This window comes from Lissotriton vulgaris, chromosome 1_1 (assembly GCF_964263255.1).
Source record: "Lissotriton vulgaris chromosome 1_1, aLisVul1.2, whole genome shotgun sequence".
NCBI classification, from domain to species: Eukaryota; Metazoa; Chordata; class Amphibia; order Caudata; family Salamandridae; genus Lissotriton; species Lissotriton vulgaris.
Window position 1 is genome coordinate 943834810 of NC_141685.1, and position 27295 is coordinate 943862104.

Here is a 27295-nt window from a genome sequence, read left to right on the forward strand (position 1 = left end):
TGGATTGTTTATTACTAAATAATATGACTCAGATCCATTGATTCTCGTATGTGAGACAGACATTTATAAAGTTGGGTGTTCTCTCATAGATGTTTCTTCTTAAGAATGGGTAAAATCCCTGTTTTTTTACTACTACTTCACCACCCACTGTAATAATGTTTAAACTATGTAGTTTGTAGTTAAATATCTAGAATGTTGCCCCTCACAGATGTTGGAATCTTATTTGGTTTCAGTAAGTGACTCCCAATATAGATGTTATCCTGCACACATCACGTCCTGCTAGCTTTTCCTCTGCAGGGTACTTGGTTTTCGCACCTTCCAATTGTCCATACGATACTGTATCAGCTCAGAGCACTATACACTTTATGCTTTTCTGTACTTTGTTCAGCCTCGGATAATATTAGACAGAGTAAGATTGAATTGCTATGTTTACTGCAATTAGGGACTCCCCACATCTGTTTTGCTATTACTAATTACATCAGATGTGCTTTAGCAATTTGGGAAAGATATGGGGCATCTTGCTCATAACCACCAATATTTTAAAAATTCGCTTTTTAATCATGTATAAATAGAGCTTGTACTCTTTGTTACGCTGTTTTAGGGTCTCTTCAAGTTTCTTTTTTAAAACTATGTGTTTTAAATCTTATGCACAAAACTGATCGTCATGATCAGATATGTATTCCTTTGCAAAACGTATTTGGTATTTTTCCTATTATTACTTGTCTGTTTTTCATTTATTGTGCGCACTGTCATGGCTTTTACGCTGAATAAAGTATTTTGACTGAATAACTGACCTGTCCCTTAAGAACTCTGGGCCTCATTTATGAGGCCTTTGCAGCACTTTTTGAGCCGCCAGAACATTACTTGATGTTCCGGTGTCGCAGCATTTTTACAAGGTCACATAAAGCCTGTTTACGTGGCTTTTCATAGCCTTGTAAATATGTGCCCTTTCACGCAGAACACTGCATGAAAGGGGTGTTCCATGGTGTTGCTGTGAATGTTCCCACGCAACACGCATGGAATCTGAAGCATTCCCAGGCTTACGAGAAATCGTACACATGAGAATGCGTCAGAATCTAATGCCACCCCAGGGGTGGCGTTCGGGAGGTGCAACGCAATGAGGAGAAATATTTTCATGTCTCCTTGTTTTTTCCTTTTTTCTATGTGTGCTGCATTCTGCAGCACACATAGAAAGGGTAAATCACCTGAATGTATTGATTTTGTGCAGGAAGTTTTCTTTTGTGCAGCCCTGCAACACAGGCACCCTTCACCATGGTGCAAGGGTGCCTGCATTGGAGCATGGCTGCCCATTGTGTGCCAGCACAGGGGAAAAGGACAGAAATGCACTGTATCTTATGGATAGGGTGCATTCCTACCTTTTTGTTTCGACGTAGAGCAGTGCAGCCAGATTCCTTGCTGCGCTTCCCTGCGCCAAAACCTCATAAATAGAGCCCTCTGAATTCAGGGCCTAACTTATAAGAAGTGACGCATCGCTGCGTGAAAACAACGATGTGTCACTTCTCACTGCGCCCTCCTTGCGACATGATGGATGCGTCATATTTACTGTATTAAGCATAATGTTGCAAGGAATTACAAATATGTCAGTATTACTGACATATCTGTCAGCGTAAAACTGACGCATTGCTGGGGAGTGTCTGAAAACAGACGCAACTCCAGTAATGTGTCCTTTCACATGGGGCAAGCACCATGTGAAAGGGACTGCGTCAGTCTTCCGTCTTCTGTGAGGCAGGAGTAAGATATTGATGCAGTAGCGTCCTAGAAGTGGCGAAGGAAAATCTGATAGATTTCACTGCACCACCTCTACGAGGCTTGGTTGTGGGGAATGCCCACCCTGCATACATTATTACTGACGCAGGTACAATGTAGCACAGGGGTTTACATAGTGACACATCTGCGTAGATACGTCACTTTGAAAATAGGGCGCAACATGGCGCATTTTTTACCTCTCCAGTGCATCACAAAAAGTAATGCACCGGCAGCGCAAAAGTGTTACAAGGGAACATAAATTAGCTCCCCAATGTCTACCCTATCACATTTTAAAACAGTAAAGATGAGTGTAGTAACGAAGAACCTACTGCCTAAGAATACATTTGTTGACTTAGTCAAAAGTTATTAATGGAGCCTAGCATGGGCTAGCTGTAATACACTACAATTACTTAGATACGAACACATACAAATAAACATGAGGACATGCTTTGTTCAACAGCGCATGTGTAGATATACTTTGTAGCAAAAAAATTAATGTAGAAGCTATTTTGCCCTTTTATGGTTCCAGACAATACACGCCTTCTCAGGGTCATGATGAGCTAAACCGAAAGCAGTACCCCTGCATGCGTATTACTAACCTCAAAATCTTTATTTACTGAGTCCAACTTCTACCTAGTTTGCAAGGACAGCGGTTTCACTCAACAAAAGCGCGAAAACATGAATGTGCGCTAGCCACGTAAGAATGAACCTGTCACACCTAGCAAATAATCAGTCATCTGCTGCATATGTGGTTCAAAAGTTATTAAAGTGATTAAAATTGTTAAACACGTGGTGTAATGCCGTGCCATAGCGAATGTTAATCGGTCACGTTTGGTTGGTGATTGCTGAAGAGGTGACAATGTTGCTCGGATGTTTAAGCATTTAAAATTAACGGACTCTGGGGAAGGGCTCTTGTCTGTAGAAGGAAGCAAGAACCCGAGTTAGCTGATGTAAAATTTGAATGTGCCTGCCACATAATTCTAGTCAATTAAGCCGCATATGTTGGCACTTCACTGCACATGATTCCTGTGCTCCTGACCTTTCAATCGCTATTATATACTGCTCGTTACATGCCTTAACCACTTCACCGCAAGAGGAATGAGTTCTCATTGAAAAAGAAACTGAAATAGAACTACAGCATGGAAGGCTTTTGCTGTACATACCATATTTAACATAAGGCATACAACAAATCCATCTCTTGGCAGTCCGACCGCTGGAGGGTCATGTGCACATCTGCGTACTAGTGAATGTCTAAATTTCGGGTGTGTTACCGTTAAAACGCATCTTTTACAACGCGTTCCGTTACAACGCGATTTTTACATCGTAAATACCATTACAATGCATGCCATTACAACGCATGGCATTACATAGCAGATGGTATTACAACGCATACCATTACATCGTAAGTATTGGTAAGTATTTAATTTTTTTTTTATTTTATTTTATATGTTATTATTGATTTAATTATTATTAATTATAAAAAAATATTTATTTCGTTTTTAAATATTATAAATTAAATATATTAATTTAAGTATTTTTTAAAATAAGTATGAGTATAGGAGTATATGTTTTGGGGTACTGATGTATATGTTTTGGGGTGTTTGGGTATTTTTAGGTTTTAGGGCAGTGTTTGGGTTTTAGGGTACAGGGGTGTTTTTAGGTTTTAGGGCAGGGTTTGGGTTTTGGGGTACAGGGGTGTTTTTAGGTTTTAGGGTAGGGTTTGGGTTTTGGGGTACAGGGGTGTTTTTAGGTTTTAGGGTAGGGTTTGGGTTTTGGGGTACAGGGGTGTTTTTAGGTTTTAGGGCAGGGTTTGGGTTTTGGGGTACAGGGGTGTTTTTAGGTTTTAGGGCAGGGTTTGGGTTTTGGGGTACAGGGGTGTTTTTAGGTTTTAGGGCAGTGTTTGGGTTTTGGGGTACAGGGGTGTTTTTAGGTTTTAGGGCAGGGTTTGGGTTTTGGGGTACAGGGGTGTTTTTAGGTTTTAGGGTAGGGTTTGGGTTTTGGGGTACAGGGGTGTTTTTAGGTTTTAGGGTAGGGTTTGTGTTTTGGGGTACAGGGGTGTTTTTAGGTTTTAGGGCAGGGTTTGGGTTTTGGGGTACAGGGGTGTTTTTAGGTTTTAGGGCAGGGTTTGGGTTTTGGGGTACAGGGGTGTTTTTAGGTTTTAGGGCAGTGTTTGGGTTTTGGGGTACAGGGGTGTTTTTAGGTTTTAGGGCAGTGTATGGGTTTTGGGGTACAGGGGTATTACGACTTTATATAAATTAAATTAATTAAATTAATTTTATTTTATTTTATTAAATTAATAACAATATTTACAATTATTAATATAATTGTATTAATAAACGATTACAATTAAATTATATTATTTAAAAATGTTCAATTAATTAAATTCTTTTAATTTTATTAAATATAATTATATTATGTATTATTTATAACTTAATTAAATTATAATTATATTTATTGTAATTAATTGCATTATATTATTTTCTATTTATAAATGTTTTATATATCATTTATTATATTATTTTAAATATATTAAATTAATATATTATTAATTTAATTGTATTAATAAACGATTATAATTAAATTATATTATTTAAAAATGTTTAATTAATTAAATACTTTTAATTTTATTAATTATAATTATATTATGTATTATTTATAACTTAATTAAATTATAATTATATTTATTGTAATTAATTACATTATATTATTTTCTATTTATAAATTTTTTATATATCATTAATTATATTATTTTAAATTACTATAATTAAATTAATTACTGTTTTAAAAATGTTATATTATTTTTATTATTTTAAATTAATTTAATTAACTTTATTACTTTTTTTAAAAAAAAGATATACTTACCAATACTTACGATGTAATGGTATGCGTTGTAATACCATCTGCAATGTAATGCCATGCGTTGTAATGGCATGCATTGTAATGGTATTTGCGATGTAAAAATCGCGTTGTAACGGAACGCGTTGTAAAACATCGCGTTGTACTGACACCAATCCAAATTTCGCAGTGCAGATTACAAGTGCGCACAGTATTCCACGTACCGTTTACCAGCAGGTATAACTTATTGGTAAATGGCAGCGCAGAATCGTGGCCGGACTGGCTGCTGTGCCTCTCTGGCATTTCTCGGTGGGCTTATCTTAGATCCGGATGGACTGCCACGCCCCACGCACACAACACCGGTGCAATACCAGAGCGTGGTCTGATCCAGGCCACGGCAACCTGCTTGGTTGGATATGTCAGCCACGGTGGATTTTAGCTATTTCATGGATTAATAATTAGCAGGTGCGCGCGTGCACCGTACTTTCATTTTGTGGGTTGATTCTGACACTAAAACGCATTCCGGATCTCAGCTAGGGATTCCACGCCTGTGGCCATATTAAAAACTCATTTTATGTTACGACATTTTAAAGTTGCAAGAACTGCCCATGTGCTCGCTGTAATTCATAATCAATTTTTGGTATCAGAGGCTTTGTTTTCAGTGATTGATGTTTTAGACATGTTATGGTTTTAATTTACTATGCATGATTAAGGCTCCCTTTTTCCGTTTTTACTGATTTTTACAGATAAATTCGGGCAGAATTTTTTTTTTTCTGTCAGTATTGATTTTTAAAACGTGGATAAAAATGAAAATAGGATTCTCTTTGTCTGATTCTAAATGCTGTCAGTGAGGACTGCTTGGCCAATAGCTGTAAGCATTGACAGGTAAGGGGTTAAAAAAGAAAGGAATTTTGGTAAAGAAGCTTAAACAACAGTAGATACGCACAACATTGGCATTAAAATGTTCATGTTTTCATATATGTGCATTGATTTATTATCTGTGGATGTTCATATCATTGAAACATATCAGGCGCTCAAGCATTAATGTATATTGCATAAATGTGTATATGGCCTAGTTTCCACTTTATTTTTCGCACACCCCAAAATAAATATGGATAAGTACAGATAACATTAGCAAAAATTAAAATGGATAAATACAGACGGAAATGTTAAAAAATAAATACCAGAAAACCGGGAGCCCTATGCATGATCAATAAATGTTTGAACTGACAAGTGCGCAAGTAAAGAAATGAACATTAAAAACCATTTGTGCCTTATTTTCTACTTTGCATTCAACCTAGAATGAAGATGTTTGTGAGGTGTATTGGGGTACGTTACACCTCTGATGGTAACACATTTCATTGTATTGAATCTGATTGTCGCTTTAAAATGCAGAATTTCACAGCAAACATTGAGGGCCTTATTTATGAGGCCTTGCAACACTTTTGCGCGGCCGTTGCGTCAATTTTTTGTGACTCATCGGCGGCGTAAAAAATGCATCATGTTGCACCCTACTTACAAAGTGACGCATCTAGGCAGATGTGTCACTTTGTGAAGCCTTGTGCTACATTATACCTGTGCTTGGTATGATGTATGTAGGCGGGTGGGCGTTACCCCTCAAAAAGCCTTGTAGAAGTGATACATTGAAATCAATAGGATTTCAGTGCGGCACTTCTAGGACACTACTCCGCCAATATCTTACTCCTGCCTTACAGCAGGGGTAAGACTGACACAGGCCATTTCACAAGGGGCTTGCCCCATGTGAAAGGACACATTGCTGGAGTTGCATCTGTTTTCAGACACACCCAGCAATGAGCCACTTTTGCGCCTAAGATACGCCAGAAATACTGGCGTATCTGTAACTCCTTGTGACATGGAGTGCTGTACATTAAATGCGCCACATCCATCCTGCCAAAAGGAGGGCGCAGTGAAAACTGTTGCATCGCTGTTTTCACGTAGCGATGCAACAGTTTCATAAATGAGGCTCCGAGTTCTAGAGTGCATTAACCCCCTTTTCGATGTCTACATCTCAAAATAGGCATAGCATATAGCCGCTGTTATTGCAAGATAAAATCAAATTATCAAAGCCTCTTGCAGGTACAACGAATTACAAGTTATTAAGAGACATAGACTTTGAGTGGCAGTGAATGGACTCTTACTGGCTTTGTGACTGTATGGCTCTAATTACAGCCTGTATCTGGTAATGAGGTACACAAGCTACCATTAAATGAAACAAGATAATGAGCCTGACACGCATTGCCCAGTTTACACAATGACCCAGTCACGTGTTGCCAGTATTTCATTATGTACAAAGAAGGAAAGCAGGTAATAACCTGTTTGCAAAGGGCCGGGAAATACTTCCATGACTATTGCAGACGGCCAGATGCCGGTGATCACAGACTGGCCTGTTTTTATAAAGCCACAACCAAGCAAATCTATATCGGAGCGTATGTGCGCTATATGTAATGTAATGATGTCTTGTAAAGCGCATGAATCACCCCACCTGGGGTATCTCCGCGCTGTAGACCGCTGGGGAACCCGTCCTGGCTTTCCCTGTGAGATGGTCCCTACTGGGTATCTCCAAGGTGAAACCAGGCATCCCCGGCGTATGTGGGGGGCCGTTGTGGAGATGAGGCAAGCTAATGCCCAGAGTTGCCGAGTGTGATCCCTGGTTAGAGTAGGCACAGAGGTGAGAATTATCGAGTCCGCTGACCCTGGTCCACGACCCTGCCGTGTCGGGAACTGAACCCTGGTCCTGGGCCGTCCTCTGCTTCCGGGTCTGCTGCCTCTAACCAGTGAACCACACCACGCAAACTCGTTGTCTCCAATGTCCACATGCTGGTGAGTGTATACAATTCTATAATCACATAGCACACTGCTGAGTTAAAAATTAGCATGATAAAACGCCCAGAATGCACAATGTGCCCATAGTTCTCAAATGACCTTAATTTGCAAATAATCACCCTAAATATTTTTCTGTCAAAACATAACCCTTTCCCAGAGTAACTATCCAATATTTTCACCCAGTGCAATGTAATTCAATGTAAGTTCAAATTAGAGTAGCTTTTCCATACTTGGCGTCATCAATAGAGTTATAACACAATTGTTTAGACCCATGCATTTCAATGGCAAATTCAAATTGGACCATTTCTATGATGTCAAAATTTCAGGAATGCAGTTATGTTCACGTTTACCTAGTTCAAAAGTAATCCAATACTCTTACTGCACCTTCAGGATCCTGGGATGCATTTCCACTTTTGTGAAGTTGCCACAATACATTCAGGCAGTGGCGGCTATTCTGCTAAGGTGGAGGAGTGTCGCCGCACTGCTTTTTTTTGCAATGAAACAAAAGGAAAATTAAATGATAATAACTTGTGTTATTATCATTTTATTTTCTCCTATGTTTGCAGCTTTGCGTGAGGGGTGGTGGCAGGGGAGGAGTGGTAGGATGCTTGGCCGGCCCTCTCGGGCTTCCCAAAGCAGTCTTGCGCACTTCATATGTTTTCCATGCAGGCTGCATCGTAGCCTACATGGAGAAGTTGGTCAGGCCTTCAGTCAATGTCTGAGCACCGAAACATGGCATTCAGACCAATCACAAGCCTACTAAGGCTGTTTTGTGATTGGCTGACTGAGAGCCTGGGTGTGTTTCCTGTGGCCGAGCAGGGGAGGACTACTGAGGAGAGACTCGGCGGGGAAGCAGCAAAAAGGTATGTTTTTAATTTATGTTTTTATATCTGCTTCCCCTGCGTCCTCCTGCCCTGGCTCCCCTACCTCTGACCCGTGCCGGACGCCGTTGTTTTCAGGGTACTATCAATCTAGTACTGTGTCAGCTAGTCTACCCCAACACTCTGTACCATCAGGCACAATAATTCCTCCTGCACAGACCAGAACAGTTCCAGTGTACTACTGAAAAACGTCTCCAGCAGCTCTATACTCCATACCACCTAACACAAGCCCATCTATTACTTCACTTGCTTCTGTTGACAGAATGTCTTCTCAAGGCCTTTGTATTGTACATGGAACAATTCATAGTGTTGCTCCAGCGTTTCTAAAATGAAAGGTTTGCCTATGACTTCCCAGAAGGAATTTCAGATCCATAGCAGCACCTCTGCAGAAAGTCCATCACTGGTTCTGCCTCTTTTTGGGACAGGTTTCCAAAACCCTAAGCTTCATGCCAGCCATAATAAAAGAAAAAGCTCTAAAATCACTTGTGTAGGAAATTGGGTTACTGGTTAAGGGGGGATGAAACCATACTTAAGCATAGCTTCTGTAATATAAAGATGGTAAAGAATGTTGGCATCTACTTTGAGTGCGACCAATTGCTTGCAGAAGAATTTGACCTATTATTTTTGCAAATCAAGCTCCTACAGAAAAACATGCCCTTCATTCTGATAAAAAAGGAGGTCTAATATGCTTAAATCTTTAATTCTCTCTTTTTTAACTAAGGGAATGCCATCTACCTCGGACTACCAGAGAGTGGGATTCAGAACCTTCGACAGTTCCACAGCATGGTAGACAGGCAAGATTGTGTGATCCAGAAATACAATCATGTATCAAAGGTGAGACTCCCTCTAAATTAACTCCCTATGAACCAGATGCTCAACTTTAAGGCATTATGCCTGATTCACTCTGCATATTATAAACAGGGCCATTCTTTATGTCTGATTTCCAGGTGGCTATTGCTTCTATCGGGTATTGCAGCTTTAATGGCTTTCTCCAAATTCTGTGATCCTAAAGTGCCCATTGTAGCTGTAAACATTACTGGGCATTTTTACTAAGGTTTCACATAAAGCAGCAAGGCAATGTGCAGCTCTGCATTCAAACGCGACAGCAAGATTGTGCCATATCTACTAACATCCGCAAAAACCACAGTTGACGGACAGAATGCAGAGCAATGTCATGCATTCACCCCAGTACAAAGATCTGGGCCTAAATCCATAGTTTTTTTGCATTCCACACCACCCCAGTTCAGACATGGCCATATGCAAATCGGTCTGACCCTGTGCCTCATGGCAACAGTCCAGCCCGAACTGCCAAGCCATGCCTTCCCTGGACCGGAAACAAGCTTCAGAGGACTAGTTTCTGGCATTCCAGCCTTCTTCAGCCCGGCTTGCTTGAATCCAGTGGTGTGGAGTGCATGGGACTCACGTCTGAGCATACCCATCCCACTCAGGGTGACAAATGCAAAAACCACAGTTGATGGACAGAATGCAGAACAATGTCATACATTCACCCCAGTACAGAGATCTGGCCCTAAATCCATCGTTTTTTTGAACTTCACCCCAGTTCAGACATCGCCATATGCAAATCAGCCTGACCCTGTGCCTCATGGGAACAGTCCAGCCTGAACTGCCAAGCCATGCCTTCCCTGGACCGGAAACAAGCTTCCGAGGACCGGTTTCTGGCATTCCAGCCTTCTTCAGCCCGGCTTGCTTGAATCCAGTGGTGTGGAGTGCATGGGACTCACGTCTGAGCATACCCAGCCCACTCGGGGTGACAAATGCAAAAACCACAGTTGATGGACAGAATGCAGAACAATGTCATACATTCACCCCAGTACAGATATCTGGGCCTAAATCCATCGTTTTTTTGCACTCCACACCACCCCAGTTCAGACATGGCCATATGCAAATCAGTCTGACCCTGTGCCTCATGGGAACAGTCCAGCCCGAACTGTCCATCACCTGTGGTTTTTGCAAGGGAGCCTGCCATGCACTGCCTTACATTAATTTCTATTTACTAAACACAGCAAGGCACAACAAAGGCTCTTATTATGATGACATACTCGTGGTGGCAGTCCAACCACTGCCAGAACTGCGGCTCTGCCCGCCGTATTTTGAGTGTGGCAGATGGACCACACAGGACCGCCGCCTCTGCCGGGATTTAGGATACCGCAACAGTGGCGCAGCGGTAAGGGGCAGTAATATGCTGGCGGTGCAAATGCAGCACCGCCAAGCATATTCTATCTTGTAAATCCACCACCCATTTCATGGCAGTGAGCTCACCATGAAAAAGGTGGCAGACATGCAAGTATGGGGGCCCTGCCAGAGCCCCCTGCCCCTTAGGGCCTGGGGGTGTAAGCGGGGGACACAAATTGTGCCCCCCTGGAACTGCACCCCCATACCTGCACGGTGTGGCATGCACAAGAAGGTGCATGCCACACCATGCAGGAATGTGCTGAAGGCACTGTCACAGCGGCGGTCTGCTGTTAAGGCTCTCCTGTGAGCCTAACAGCTGCCGCCGTGAGACCGTTGTTGCCATGCCCGCCCACCCTGGATTCAAGTTGGAATCCGGCGGGCGGGGGCACCACAGGTTTGGCAGTCCTTCTGGCAGTGCAGCAGTGGTAGGGCTGCAGGAGTGCCGCCAAACTCTAATAAGGCCCAAAGTGTCTCTGCGTGGTTTAGTAAATCCCAGATAAGGATTTGTGTTGCCTTGGAGCAACTTGGTGCTTGCAAGGTCAATGCAAGTCCCCAGCTAATCTTGACATTTGTGTCCTGGGTCCAAGATCAGGAATGAGTTGATGTTCTTGCTTCCGCAACTAAACATTGAGGACCGGATTTATCCAGCCTCTGTGTTGTACTTGCGTCGCGCACGGTGGCGCAAGGACTACGCAAATACTTCAGTAATATTTACAAAGCCACGCAAATGTTGATTGGCACAGCCTTGTGTGGCTTTGCAAAAAATGTAACACAATGCAGCTGCTTGTGCTGCGTTACGTTACATTTCAAACTGGGAGGCAATCTATGAGTGGAGAATGGATATACCCATGCATCACCTGATGGATTTTGGCACATTCTCAGATTTGCTAAAGCTGGTAAACCTGTGAATGCATTAAAATGCTGTGAGTTCCCCAATGAGGCATAACAAAATGAAATATTTTTATTTTTCCTCATTGATTTTGCTTTAAATGTGTGCTACATTCTGCAGCACACACAGGAAGAGGAATTTACCTCTTTGGATTGTTTTTGTGGAGGAAGGTGTCCCCTTCTTCACAAAAATAAGGCTACTCATAACGCAGGCAACCTTGCTGTCCGGCGTGGCATGAAAGATTGGTGAATATGCCCCTAATTGTTTATGAGAGGCGCAAGCTGAACATTTTGTAACAATATAATCTGTGTAAAGGAAAGCAGTAGTAAGTAGCTCAAAGTGGATTCTTCATCAGCGAGGAGTAACAGGGACAACAGAAGAAAGCTGGGAAGTTATGCAGGACTGGAATGTAGTGAGGAAGTAACTGTATTAGTTCACAAAGAGGCAGAAATATCAGTGTTTAGGTGTTTTCCGAAGATAAGGAGGATGGAATGAGCTCTGATGTTCAGCTGTAGTGAGTTCCTGTCAGTGGTTGTGGCACCAGAGAAAGATCTCTTGGGTGAGAGATGTTCTTGAATCTGGATGCCTCAGGCTGAGATCTCTCACTTTTGAGTGCTGTTAGAATGTCTGCAATGCAGAGTTCATGTAGTTAAGGGGGTTTGATTTGGTGTATTGCTTAGGAGTCAAGGCAGAAAACGTTGACAATGATCCTTGCATAATAGAGGCAGACAACAGTCCACAGAGGATGGGGGTGATGTGGTTAAAATTCAAAGGAGGAATGAGATTGAATGATGATGGTTTCCCTAACTGAGGGAGATTTAAAACTGGGCAGAAAATCATGTAAGCTTTTGTTAAAAAGAATTTTTAGGGTGAGTTTGATTGGTCTTTAAAGAGTTATAAAAATGCCTTTGGAGAGGAAATAATTGATCAATCTACAACAAGCAGATTTAAAAATTTGAAAACTGTCTTTAACAATATTGGTCAGGGGATGGTCCAAGTAAAAGTTCGTCAGTTTGCGTTTCATAAAGGTCTTCTTTATGGATGTCTAGGAAAGCATCCCAGTGACTGTTGCTTTTGGTGGGGGAGTGTGATTTTGCAGTGAGCCTATTTTTTCCATATTTAAGAACAATCAAAATTTGTGGTTACGATTGGCCTTACAATAAAGGTGGACTTCACACTTCTTGGATGATTTCAGTTTGATGAGGCAGTGGTCCACAGACAGAAAAGATATGGCTCTGTTGACTGTGAGCTGCCATGGCTGCCATGACTTTGAGAAATACTTTTGGAGCTGATGGGAGCGTGAAGGATAACTGAGAATTGAAACTGTTGGCATTTCATTAGAGTTTTCAAAAACATGCTGTGGGATCTTCGAAAAGAAATATGAAAATATGCTCCCTGTGTAGTGTAGTTCTTATATCCCTGATAGGCTCTGCGAATTGGAATAATATAAACTACAGTTTTTACATAGGACTGAGGTCAGTATGTCTCTATCAAGTACATTAAACTTAATTACTTGTGTGTGCCAGCTAACTCAGAGGTCACTAGAAACTTCTTGAATGAATTAGAAGGGATTCGTTTCTGACAACCGCATAAACATGACAACTTTGTTTCCCTTAGAATCAGAACAATCTCAGTATTGTGGAAACAATAGATACCCGTTTCACTAAGTCAATTGTGCATGCTTCGTTTCTTCAAAGTTGCACAGAAATAGATAGATGGGCGTTTCAATACAAAGGGTTTATTGAACATTTTTATTTCTCATGCAAGAGATAAGAACTGCTACAATCGTAAGACAGAATGCAAAGTATAATACGTAAAACACAAAGTGCACAAAGTTGGGAACCATTCCATGGACTGCTTGAAAAGGTGATAACAGTCCTAAACACACGGTCTTAAATGCAAGTACAATACCGCTCGTATCAGACATGTTTAAGATACGTTCCAACATTTTTGTGAAATGTATAGAGCAGTTTGTATTCAAAAGGGCATGTATCTCAGCAGAAGTCCTTACGACTTGTAGATCATATGTTTCTTTGGCCGAGGTCAGTGGCACAGTTTTTTGCAAAAGAATGGCTTTCCTTCAGCTTAGAGTATCAATTCATATAGAAGAGATGTACAGTGAAGGCCATAGAGGCGACTTCCTGGCTGTCTTGGTTGTGGAAACAATACTTGCATACAGCAAGCGACCCTGGATGAAACAGTCACTAGATATGGGATACCTGGCAACATTCCATAGCAGCTGTCATCATTCAACATGAGGTAACTTCCAGTAGTCCAAAAAGTGGATTAATCACAGCAGCTGGTGAGCTTTGCAGGTGACAGAATAAGTTTGTAGTGGATTCAAACACGCGTTGCTTGGACCCCAAGCTTCACTTTCACACAGCACTCTCTGGTTCTTCATTCAATGTAAAATGAATTTCGTCACATATTATTCATGGGATTGTCTTTTATTGTTTCTCTTTTGATTTATCCTCTTTAGGTAATTATTTCATCATTACCCTCGTTTTTTCATGTAGTCATTTCATATTTAAATGTACATTTGCCCAATGCATTTCAAGCAATAAATGCCCTTCCTCAGGGGACTTCGTTCTGAAAGAATAACAATATGTCGGTACATTCTCACAACCATATTTTCAAAAGCATACACAATTAATATAAACAATTTATGTCTGTCTTTGATTTATCAACCTTATACCCCTGTGATAAAAACCGTGATTTTTGTCTGTTGGTACATGTTTTACTTTTTACAAAATTAAGATGCATGCATACGTGAACTACCCTTCACTAGAATCCTAGTGAAGGGTAGTTCACGTATGCATGCATCTTAATTTTGTAAAAAGTAAAACATGTACCAACAGACAAAAATCACGGTTTTTATCACAGGGGTATAAGGTTGATAAATCAAAGACAGACATAAATTGTTTATATTAATTGTGTATGCTTTTGAAAATATGGTTGTGAGAATGTACCGACATATTGTTATTCTTTCAGAACGAAGTCCCCTGAGGAAGGGCATTTATTGCTTGAAATGCATTGGGCAAATGTACATTTAAATATGAAATGATTACATGAAAAAACGAGGGTAATGATGAAATAATTACCTAAAGAGGATAAATCAAAAGAGAAACAATAAAAGACAATCCCATGAATAATATGTGACGAAATTCATTTTACATTGAATGAAGAACCAGAGAGTGCTGTGTGAAAGTGAAGCTTGGGGTCCAAGCAACGCGTGTTTGAATCTATTAATACCTCCCATGCTCAGAGGGAGTATCACATTCAGCACCAACCACATTATTGAAACTGAATGAACTTAACAAATATCAGAATCAACAAAGGAGTGCAGAACCACACCCACAGAGGTTGTTTCATAGAATAAGTTTGTAGTGGAACCATCGCAAGTCCCGTGTAAATTAATACCCTGACAAAGGAGAGAACCGCTTAGTGCGTTTTCACAGTTAGAACCACTAAGAACCACTTCATGCCCCCCACTCCAACATCTGTGTGTGTATGGTAAATCCCAGAATGTCTTGATGTATTCTTTACCCAACCTTTCATATTTGCCTTCTGGTATATCTTTTAGGCAATACTGAAAATGGAGAATTGTAACAGGCAGAGTAATTTTACCATGTATGATCCACTCAGTAGCCGTTTTTTCTGCAACTGTGAATGGTAAATTTTCCAGTTTTTCAATGCTCAGCACCATATAGTCTGCTCCCCTTTTGTGCCAGTTTGATCTGTTTATCAGTGAGATTGAATTCTGAAAACAGTGACGTAGTGTTGATTAAATGCCAAGGCACATAGCCTGCACGCAAGTTTTGTAGTGTCCAGTCTAATAGCATGATAGAATGTAATTGAGACTGACCATGTTGCAACATGACCAAGTCTTGTTCCATTATGTCTAAGGCAGAAGACACAATGCTGTCCAATGAATATATCCTGGACGACAGAGTTGTTAACCCATTGTCTACTACAGAGTGAGATTTCTCTAAATTAATACAATCATTTTCTCATATTGTGTCTGCAGTCTCTGCTTGGGTAATCTTCCATACTTTGTTATAAGCAGCATAGATACCGGCATATATGAAACATTTTTGACACAATTTTCTTGGTCCTAGCAAGAATTCCCTAAGGTCTGTGCCATCATTAAGTAAGGATAAGTGTTGTTTTATATCCTCAAGTGTAGATTTCTGTAGCCAATCAAGGCTTACCTTCCCTACACTGTATGTTGTTCCTACCGCACGATGCTGTCTTTGAACATATCTTGGGTCTGGCCTATTGATAGTGAAACCCTGTGCTTTGTTCAGGAATCGATCTTGACAGTTGTTTGTGTATGTGGGCCAGAGAAACCATTTTTTCCATTCTGGATCCTATCTTTTGTGATGCTAAATATTATGTACATCGACCTCCCCCCATGTAGTGCTAATACTTATAGGTATAGGTATGGTTGATGTGTTCATGTCTTTGATCTTGGCTAACCCAAGGCAAGACGTTTGTTGGACAGTGTCATTCAAAAACATAATTTACTCAAGGATGATACAGGCGCTAATCAAAGCTTCTACCCCCTGCACTCGCCAATCTTTTGTTCCCCAGACAGTTTTTGGTTCAATGTTATCTTTCCAAAAGTCGAAACCCTGTCTAGACAGTTGGGCGATAAAGGCTGCAGAATAAATCTGTTTTGTATTGGTTAACATATTTTTTGTTCCTGTCTTGTTCACATTTTTAAAATAAAATGATTTAGCATTGGATAAATTGAACCCTGAAAAATATGGAAATTTCATTGCAAAAGTTGTTGAGCTACCCTCTGGAGGTGTAGGACGATGTTCCCATTGGTTATACATATATACATTTCTAGGCATTGTAGATTTGTGCAAGAAATGATGACCATAATGGTTATAACAATACATTTGTTCATAGTCTGATGAACCCTCTAAATATTCATGATTTGTGAATACTGCAGACATTTCTAGATCAGGCATCATATTATTAACAGTCTCGAACTCCCAATCATCAGAAAAGGTACTAGAGGTAATAAAGTCACTTAATGAAATCTTGAATAAGTGTGGAATCTTCAAAAGCTCTGACGGGCCAAAAATGTCATAATCAGTTCTGTCCCAAACTATACCATTTGGTATAGGAACGGCTGTGATAATTTTTAAACAAGTGGAGAGACAGTGGAAACTTCCTGATTACAGCACCTAACTCAAATGTCTCCAAAGTATTTTTATGAGAATAACAGGCCCTATAGAGTTTTGTGTGGGCCAGATGTGTGCACACTGGTTAACACCCACTGTCACAATGTAGGTTCAGTTAAGAACTTGATGAATTAATACAAAAGAGCAAAGGTGCACCACATAAATCTAAAGATCTAATATCAACAGTCTTAGACGTAAGTTTCTTATGGTTGTGATTTTCTTTATTCCAATAAACAGGACAGGTGTACAATCAAAACACGATTGCTTGCAGCCGACGCGTTTCGTCCTTACAGGACTTCTGCAGGGCAAGGTTCGTAGAGAATATGCGTGTACAGCGAAGGATTTTCTTAAAGCCGATGTGTATCCAGACGGTCTTTTGGATGGGATATATTAATAAGCCAATGGGTTATCTATGTCTACAATATTGGAATCACTATCTGTATTCAATGTATTTCGAATTCTGCAGGTATTCCTTACTAAGTCAGGTGTGATTCTGGAAGTGTAGGAGGAGGGTAAGCTGAAGGCGAGAATATCCCGTCAGGGTAGACTCTTGGTAAAGTCTATCAGATCTAGCATCCTCCTCCCTGGTACCGCATCATGTAGAGATTCGACTTCCTTCCTGGACCCGGGTCCAGGAAGGAAGTCGAATTAATATATCCCGACACCTCCAGCACAATGCCGAGACTTTGGGGAACATCTTGTGAAGTCGCAGTGGAGTGTAATACCATTGGGTTTTAAAGTTTTTATGCGTTCTCTCTCTGCGGGATGCTCCGATACACCTTGGGGATATCTCTCCACACCGCTTCCCATTGTGAAGGCGTGATATCCGTATCGACCGCCATCTGCCATTGACGCTGATACGGGTGATTGGGTATGAGTGGCGGGTGCTGTAGGATGTGATAGATCTGGGAGATCAATCGTTTCAAACCCCCAAGGGTGCGGGCCAAGCGTTCGAAGGGGGTGAAGGCGCATGTAGCAGCCCAGTATACCCTATCTTCAGAAGCCCAGTGCTGTAGTTGGGCATACTGCAACAGCGCAGCAGGCTGCAAGCGAAACTCCTCACAACATTGATTGAACGACTTAAAAGAGCCCCCGTCTAACAGGTCGCAAAGCACCCGACAGTCCCCCTGTACCCAGTTCTCAAATGCCCGGGTTTGATGGGCTGGTGGGAAGTGAGGGTTTGCCGCTATGGGGGTATGCGGGGATGGGAACGTAGTAAGGCCCCTGGAGACAGCAGTGGCGTCCCAGATGTCCAGTACCGTTTTTGTGGGCACTGCAAGGTATGCACTTCTAGAGCCCTGAAAGCACTTCACTGGCTCCCTGTTAAGGAGCGGGTGAAATTCAAGGCGTTGTGTACAGGCCCATAAAATTCTCCATGGCAAAGGCCCCCCCATCCTTTTTAATATGGCCCGTCCTTATAAACCTCCCCGCCTTTTGCGCTCAGACCAGCAACATCTTTTGCAATCTGCGAGAGTCAGGAGAGCTCGGACTGGGGGCAGGCGCTTCTCGGTACAGGTGGCATCTCTGTGGAATTCTCTGCCCCTTAAGATTCGCTCAGAGCACAAGATCCTAGTATTTAGGAAACTTCTTAAAACCTACTTGTTTCCACAGTAGTGAGTTATCGAGTTCCTCCTTCTTTGGTCTGTTGCGCCGAGATGCCCCCGGGTAAGCTGAGCGCATTACAAATTTCATATAATAATAATAATAAGAGCGGGCCACTCGGTTGAGCCATGGCAGGTCCCAAACAGTGCGTCCCGACACCGCCCTGTCCATGTGTAGCCACCCTTTTTCACTGTCCCTGACCCCCCATTCTATCACAAATCGGAGGTGCGCGGCCCAATAGTAGTGGACTAAGTTAGGACAGGCTAGTCCCCCCCTGTCGCGCGGGGCCAGGAGGATTTTCTGAGAAAAACGGGGGCGCTTGCCACCCCAGATGAAGGATGTGAGCTCACGTTGCAAACTCCGTATGCAATGCAGCGGTATTGGAGTGGGAAGGCATTGAAACACGTACAGGATTTTGGGAAGGATCGACATTTTGACTGCGTGGAGGCGGCCTACCCAGGACAGCATCAGGGGTTTCCACCGCCACAGGTCGTCTAAGACCTCCTTTCGGCAGGTCTGCCAATTAACAGAACTCCAGTCATCGAGGGAGGGGGTCAGGGTGAGACCCAAGTATTTGATATGGCGCTCAGCCCACTGGTAGGGCACAATCTCTCTCAGGGTGGGAAGGTCTTCCACCGGGATGGTAAGGTTCAGGACCCAGGACTTGTCGTGGTTGATCTTGAGGCCGGAGGCACTTTCGAAGAGACAAAGCGCCCTATGGACAGCCGGCAGGGAGTCTCGCGGGCGCGTGAGAGTAAGGATCAGATCGTCCGCAAACATCGCCACCTTGTTGTCCCATCCCCCGTGTGTTATCCCGTGAATGTCCGAGTCACGCCAAATAAGCTCCGCAAGGGTTCCACTGCTAGAACGAATAGAAGGGGTGAAAGGGGGCACCCCTGTCTAGTGCCCCTGTGAATCGCTAAGGGCTGCGTTAAGTCTCCATTGACTCGAATGCGAGCATGGGGCCCTATGTATGGAGCCATAATCCTAGCAATCATCGCTGGACCCAGCCCGAGCTTACGAAGTACCGCCCTGAGGAAGGCCCAGTCCACCCGATCAAACGCCTTCTCTGCGTCCAGCGAGAGAAGGCAGGCGGGGATTTTCCAATGCCGGGCTTTCCCTACAAGGTGCGCAAGTTTGCGAACGTTGTCCGCCCCCTGGCGATCGTGGATAAAGCCAACCTGGTCTGCCATTGACGCTGATACGGGTGAATGGGTATGAGTGGCGGCTGCTGTAGGATGTGATAGATCTGGGAGATCAATCACTTCAAACCCCCAAGGGTGCGGGCCAAGCGTTCGAAGGGGGTGAAGGCGCATGCAGCATCCCGGTATACACTATCTTCAGAAGCCCAGTGTCGTAGTTGGGCGTACTGCAACCGCGCAGCAGGCTGCAAGCGAAACTCCTCCCAACATTGATTGAACGACTTAAAAGATCCCCCGTCGAACAGGTCGCAAAGCACCCGACAGCCCCCCTGTACCCAGTTCTCAAATGCCCGGGTTTGATGGGCTGGCGGGAAGTGAGGGTTTGCCGCTATGGGGGTATGCGGGGATGGGAACGTAGTAAGGACCCTGGAGACAGCAGTGGCGTCCCAGATGTCCAGTACCATTTTTGTGGGCACTGCAAGGTATGCACTTCTAGAGCGGGCCGCTCGGTGGAGCCATGCAGGTCCCAAACAGTGCGTCCCGACACCGCCCTTTCCATGTGTAGCCACCCTTTTTCACTGTCCCTGACCCACCATTCTATCACAAATCGGAGGTGCGCGGCCCAATAGTAGTGGACTAAGTTAGGACAGGCTAGTCCCCCCTGTCGCGCGGGGCCAGGAGGATTTTCTGGGAAAAACGGGGGCGCTTGCCACCCCAGATGAAGGATGTGAGCTCACGTTGCAAACTCCGTATGCAATGCAGCGGTATTGGAGTGGGAAGGCATTGAAACATGTACAGGATTTTGGGAAGGATCGACATTTTGACTGCGTGGAGGCGGCCTACCCAGGACAGCATCAGGGGTTTCCACCGCCGCCGGTCGTCTAAGACCTCCTTTCGGCAGGTTCGCCGATTAACAGAACTCAAGAGACCCAAGTATTTGATATGGCGCTCAGCCCACTGGTAGGGCACAATCTCTCTCAGGGTGGGAAGGTCTTCCGCCGGGATGGTAAGGTTCAGGACCCAGGACTTGTGGTGATTGATCTTGAGGCCGGAGGGACTTTCGAAGAGACAAAGCGCCCTATGAACAGCCAGCAGGGAGTCTCGCGGGCGCGTGAGAGTAAGGATCTGATCGTCCGCAAACATTGCCACCTTGTTGTCCCATCCCCCGTGTGTTATCCCGTGAATGTCCGAGTCGCGCCGTATAAGCTCCGCAAGGGGTTCCACTGCTAGAACGAATAGGAGGGGTGAAAGGGGGCACCCCTGTCTAGTGCCCCTGTGAATCGCTAAGGGCTGCGCTAAGTCTCCATTGACTCGAATGCGAGCATGGGGCCCTATGTATGGAGCCATAATCCTAGCAATCATCGCTGGACCCAGCCCGAGCTTACGAAGTACCGCCTTGAGGAAGGCCCAGTCCACCCGATCAAACGCCTTCTCTGCGTCCAGCGAGAGAAGGCAGGCCGGGATTTTCCAATGCTGCGCTTTCCCTACAAGATCCGCCACGTGCCCCTCTCCCACCAATGCAAGAAAAGGAGACCATAGGAAGTTGCCAAAAGGTTTACTCCCCCCACCCAGGCAGCAGTCACCACCCCATCTCCTTCCCACCACCCGCCAGTCCAGAGGAGAGGGAAAAAGAGGAAGACCAATGAAGGGAAAGCAAAGAAGAGAAGAGGAAGAGAAGGAGAAAGAGAGAGGGAACAGCAGGAGGCCAAACACGCCTCAAATATATCAAGAACAACAGAGGCCAACAGGGCCACATCGGACTACCCCAGTCACCGGGCATCCTCTCCCAAGGTTTTGGATGCACTCAGGAATGTCATTCCCTATGGGGCAGCAAGGGGGGCACTCACAGGCAGGAGAGGAGATCTCAGCCCCGGTAGCCCCGCTGCTCGAACCAGGGCCAGGTGCATTGCGTGAATAAGTGGAGCAGTTGGGCATATCAATGGCCCCCGCCTAGCCCCTGATGATGAACCAGGCATTGCAATGCGAATAGGGCCCCATTGGGGCCAAGCCCATCCCGCAAGCAGCTCATGGGGAATATGCCCGATGAGGTCAGGGGCAACGGAGTCACCAGGCGTAGGCCAGAACAAGGCTTCGATGGGGCGCAGGTCCCCCGTGCCTTAAGGGAACTGGCGCTCCGACTATCAACAGCAGCAAGGTGTAGGAGTCCAGGCATCTCATAGGGCGGCCGTGCAGGCAGCAAGTCAAGACAGGATTGCAAGGTGACAGTCAGAAGGGCGCCCCAGAGCGCCAGAGGGAGTCACTGAAGAGTATGCTGCAACACGGCCAAGATCATGGGCAAGGCAAAGGGGAGGTCTGGCCATCGCGGTCACCCTCAAGGGAGCGGATATGTGCTATGAGGTCCTGCTTGGCCTGCGATGCAGTCTTCTCGTCCACTGGAGGGGATCGCCGGTGCCGCCGGACCCGGATCCAGTCCGGGTGGGCAGGTACTCTCTCCTGTGGACGTGACCTTGAGGGGCTGTGGGCCGGCGAGTCCGGCATCTTGAGAAGCTGTGCTGCCTCCAGGTAGGACCGAAGGACCCTACTCTTGCCCTCCCAGCGAAAGAGGAGGGCAAAGGGGTGGCCCCACTGGTAGGCAATGTTGAGAGCCCTCAATCTCTCCATCACCGGCCGAACAGCTCTGCGCCGTCGCAGGGTGTTAGGGGCCAGATCTTGAAAAATCTGGATTTTGTGGCCTCCGTAGGTGAGGTTAGGCTTGTCCCGGGCAGCCTTCAAGATGGCTTCCTTCTCTGTAAAGTAGTGCACCCGTGTCAGGATGTCTGGAAGGAGGCCCGCTCTGCCCGCCGGTCCATACACCTGATGGGCACGATCCAGCGTCGGAGGGGAGGCATCCTCGTCCCCCCACACCTCGTGCAAGAGTTGCACTACATAGGTCAGAATGTCCGTCCCTTCTTCGTCGAGCGGTACACCACGGATTCGGAGGTTGTTTCGGTGGCTCCTGTCCTCAACGTCCTCCTGCTTAATCTGCAGTTCAATGTTTTGCTCTTCCAGGGCCGCCACCCTCTGCCACAGCTGTTCCTGGTCCTCCGTACGCGCGTCAACCAGTCAATTGCAGATCCCTCCCAGCCCATGCTCATGACATCTGGCTATCTCTCGATACCCACAATTGGGATTTATTGTTTCTTACTGAAACTTGGATAAAAGACTCCTCCAAACCGGATATCACTCTTGCTACTCCCCCTGGTTATTATTTCACTGGCATCAATCGAGATAACTCTAAGACCGGAGGAGGTCTTGCGATTATTGCTAAATCCCATCTCAAATTAAACCTCACGAAAATTCCCAATCTAGGCCTCATCGAAGCCGCTCACTTTTCAATTATGGACCCCGCTTGTTCCATCTGTGCAGGCATACTGGTCTATAACCCTCCGTCCGTTACCTCTTCCTCCCTTACTACTCTGATTCATTCCATCGCCGATTTTTCTCTCAAACACCCCCATTTTACTGTTTTAGGAGATTTTAATATTCACATTGATAACCCTTCCTGCACACTAGGCTCCTCTCTGTTAGAAACCTTACAGGGACTCACCCTGCCCCAATTAGTGACAGGTCCTACTCATATAGCAGGCCATACTCTTGACCTCATTTTTTCCAATCTTCCTTCCCTCTCCACCCTCCCCCCCACCCCTTTGACATGGACCGATCACTATCTCATTCCTTTTTCTTTCACGGCCCCCTCCCCTCCTCCCCCTATCCCCCTTAATCGAGTTAATGGACGTAAATGGACCAAAATTACATGTGACTCCCTGGAAGCTCGTCTACATTTTCACCTTAACCAGCTAAATGACCTCAATTTAGAAACTTTGAGATTCAATTCGGCTCTTTCCGATGCGCTTGACTCGTTTCCCCTCTGGCCCCTGTTACTTCCTCCAGATCCCGCCCCTCTGCCCCTTGGTTCTCCCCTCTGCTGCGTGAGGAAAAGAGCAAGTGTAAGCAGTTGGAACGCAAATGGAGATCGAACTATGATCCTGTAGCCAAATTGGCCTACAAATCTGCCCTGAGTAAATTCCACAAACTAATACGCTCGTCTATGAGAGCTTATTTTTCTAATTTGATTCAACAGGTGCAGAATTCCTCTAAAACTCTTTTCTCCATAGTGAATGACTTCGTAAACCCTCCTGCTTTGAAATCCCTCTTTAACCCCACTCAAGATCTCTGTAATGGATTGTCTGATTTTTTTCAAGAGAAGATAGTTAAACTCTCCTCCTCCTTTACGGCGACGACTCCTGATCTCCCTGATGATCGCCCCTGCCTCCCCTCGTGTTCTTTTAACTCTTTTAGCGAGCTAACTCCTGATCTTGCGTTAGCCTTATTACGCAACGTTAAGTCTGGTTCCCCCCTGGACCCAGTCCCGGCCAAAGTCATGGGCATTCTCGCCCCTATCCTTGTGAACCCGTTTCTTTCCATCTGGAATGCCTCTTTGTCGCGGGGTCAATTCCCCTCAGTTTGGAAACAGGCCAGGCTTGTCCCCATACTGAAAAAACCTGGTGCAGACCCTCTGCTTTTCAGTAACTATCGACCTATTTCTCTCCTGCCTAAACCTGCCAAAATACTGGAGAAGGTGGTACAGAAACAAGTGGCACTGTACTTAGAGTCAAATCAGCTGCTACTCGACTCTCAGTCCGGCTTTAGATCCGGCTATAGCACCGAGACTGCGCTGCTCGAAGTCTCTGAAATCATCAGGGAATCAGTGGATAGGGGCGAGGAGGCCATGCTGGTCCTCCTCGACCTATCCGCTGCTTTTGATACTGTCTCCCATAAAATACTTACCACCCGACTACAGCAGCTTGGGGTCGGTGGGACAGTGCTGGCCTGGATTACTTCTTTCCTGTCTAGCCGTTCTCAAAGGGTTACGATGCACCCTTTTGAATCCGAGGACAAACCCCTCCTGTGCGGAGTGCCCCAGGGCTCTGCTTTGAGCCCTCTACTGTTTAATGCTTATGTGGCTCCTCTGGCCAAGGAAGTTGAGTCCTGGGGTGTCAGGGTGGTCTCCTACGCTGACGATACTCAGCTCATCTTTTCCTTTCGAGACCATTCTGACTCCCTCTTTTCCAATTTTAGAAACTGCCTTGGTAACATACGCACCTGGATGTCAGCCAATCACCCTGCCCTTAACACCGACAAAACCGAGGTTCTTTTTTTTAGTAAAAAATCCCCTCCCCTGCTATCCTTTGGTGGCCTACCATCCTGAATCCCCCACCCACTCCCGTGAAGGCAGCTCGTAACCTGGGCTTCATTTTTGACAACTCTTTGTCCGGAAATACCCAAGTCAACAAAGTGGTAGGGGCATGTTTCTCCAAACTACGCATGATCAGGAAAATCTTCCCCTTCCTCCCTCAATGTTCACGCAAAACTGTGGTCCATGCCCTTATCACCACCCATCTAGACTATGCTAATAGCCTATGTGCAGGTGCCCCTCACTACCTTATTGACCGCCTGCAAATAGTCCAAAACGCGGCAGCCCGGCTCATTGGTAACATCCCTGCCCGTACTTCAGTCAGAGCCTACCGAGAAGAACTTCATTGGCTTCCCATTTCACGACGCATTGACTTCAAAATTCTGATCCTGACATTTCGGGCTATTCGTGGTACTGGCCCTCTTTATCTGAAAAAGCGCCTCAAAATTTCTGTTTCAGCTAGACATCTCAGATCCAATAACCTTCGTCTTCTGAAGGTTCCTAGATTCAGGCTTTCTCTGACTGGCGGCAGATCTTTCACCGTCACTGCCGCCAAACTCTGGAATAGCCTCCCCCTTGACCTCAGGTTTTGCGAATCTGAGCCAGCCTTTCGCCGCAAACTCAAGACCTGGCTGTTCACTAAGCGGTAGGACTTGGCACTGTCAGCTCCTCGCTTTCTCCTAATCCCTTTGTGAGATATGATTCTGGTTACTCTTTACGGGGACAGTTATGTAATCTTAGCGCCGGGACACCTCCGTCGGAGGTAGCTGTGCGCTCTACAAGCTCCATAAATAAGTAAATAAATAAATACTCCTACCCAGTTAAGTGGGAAGCCCGCCAGAAATGCCCCCGGACAGTGCGGGCAGCAAATGGGGTCCAGCAGCACAGGGCGGAGGTCAAGGCGCCACACCCAGGGCAGAGAGGCAGGAAATCAGGGGACCAGATGCTAGGGCACACACAGTTCAAGAAGACAAGGCCCCAAGGGATACAGCGGCCCCCACACCATAATAGGGAGAAGCAGCACGTTCTGGTAGGCCGAGGAAGGACCCTCCAGGGCTCAAATCCAATGGCGCCAACAGTCTCTCCGGCCGTTAATTGCACGCCACTAACCAGGAAAGGCAGGCCGCAGGTAGATGTGGCTCAACAGGGTGGCCCGGTGCGCCGCCGCTGCAGTCAGGTTAGAGCCCACCGAGCGGAGGGCCAGCACAAGGCCCAGGGCCCCACGAGGATGCTCGCAGCGTCACACCGCCACCCGCCCCACAGGCCGCTACTCCAGGCCCCCAGCCGAGACAGTCCGCTGCAGTCCCCGGTCTCGTGGGCCTACGGGTGTGCGGTCAGCAGACAGTAAGGGCTTATGGGTGCTCCGTGTCGTTCGCCGCCGGGCCGCAGGGTTTCAACTCTGCCCCGCCGGGTGCAGCTGCCGAAGTAGGCCCCTGTGCGCAGGAGGGGGGGGGGTGCTGTATGACAGGTCGAGGCCCTCCAAAGGCGCCAGTCTCGCGTGCAGCCGCACCCCTCTCCGCCGCCCTAGCGTCGGTACCCTCAAACAGTCCAGCTCCCAGGGCCTCTGCGGGCATGAGCCACTCTGCCCGTCACCGGGAGCGGCCGGCCCCGGTCTCAGCATGCGGTGACAGCATCGCCCCCCGTCAGACCAGCACTAGGACTCCCCGCCTCGTCAGGCCTTACCACCGCAGCCAGGGGGAGCCCGCCTTCAAATCCGGCGCCCGCTTCAGCCTCGGGGTCGTGAGGCTCTCGCTGTCGGGGAGCGCCGTCCGCCACACCAGGCTCCGGGTCCGTAGCGTGGGAGCGGAGCCCACGTCGCCGCGCCGCGCCGAGCCGCCCAGTGTCACCCCGGAGAGGGGAGGAAGGGTCCGCCGCCGGCTCCTCAGCTAAGATGGCGGGCTCGACCGCCCTCCAGGACTCCGCCGTCTCACCACCGCTGCACCAACAGCTCCCGGGCGTCTGGACACCAATCTCTCAGCGCCCCACTCGACCAGGGATCCCCCTCAGACCCGGGGACGGTAAGTAGCCCAGAAGGTCCACTCAAAATTGCTAATATAGGCAGCGGGGCACCGGAGCTCTGCAGGTTCACAGCCTACTCCATTGCCGCCAAAGCCACGCCCCCCCAATTGGTACTTTTTCACCTTCGTTAAAAGTTAAGTAGATGAATCCACATTCACCCGGAATGATTTGGATCACTAAGTTGCGTACGTTTACGCGTGTTTGTAAATGTTTTGTAAATGTTTTGTTAACATGTCTGTTTGTAGTGAATCCAAAATTTCTGTGTGTTCTTTTGTCCAATTTATTGTTTTAAAATCAGGTTTGATTAATTCGTAGAGAGGTTTAACCCTTTCTGAGTAGTTTAGAATGTATGTTCTTCCACAATTCAGGAAACCTAGAATCGACTGTAAGTTTTTCAGCATTTTTTGGGAGGTTGGAGGAGCGCACACTTTTATTTTGCCTTCACTTGATAGTTCATGGCCTAGAAAAAGGATGTTGAGATGGGCAATTCTTGATTTTGTTACATTGAATTTAAAGCCCAGTATATTAGTGTTCACCCTGTTCAAGTGCCTGTTCAGGTCATCGTCTGTCAGATAGATATCATTGACATATGACAATGCCTCGTCATCATAATTTTGTAGTAACTCTGTTACCCTTGATGAGAGTAACCCCGGACTATTCTTGAATCCTTGAGGGAGACAACAGAATTGACTCTGGGTCCCCATTATTGAGAAAGCAGTAAAATACCTACTTTC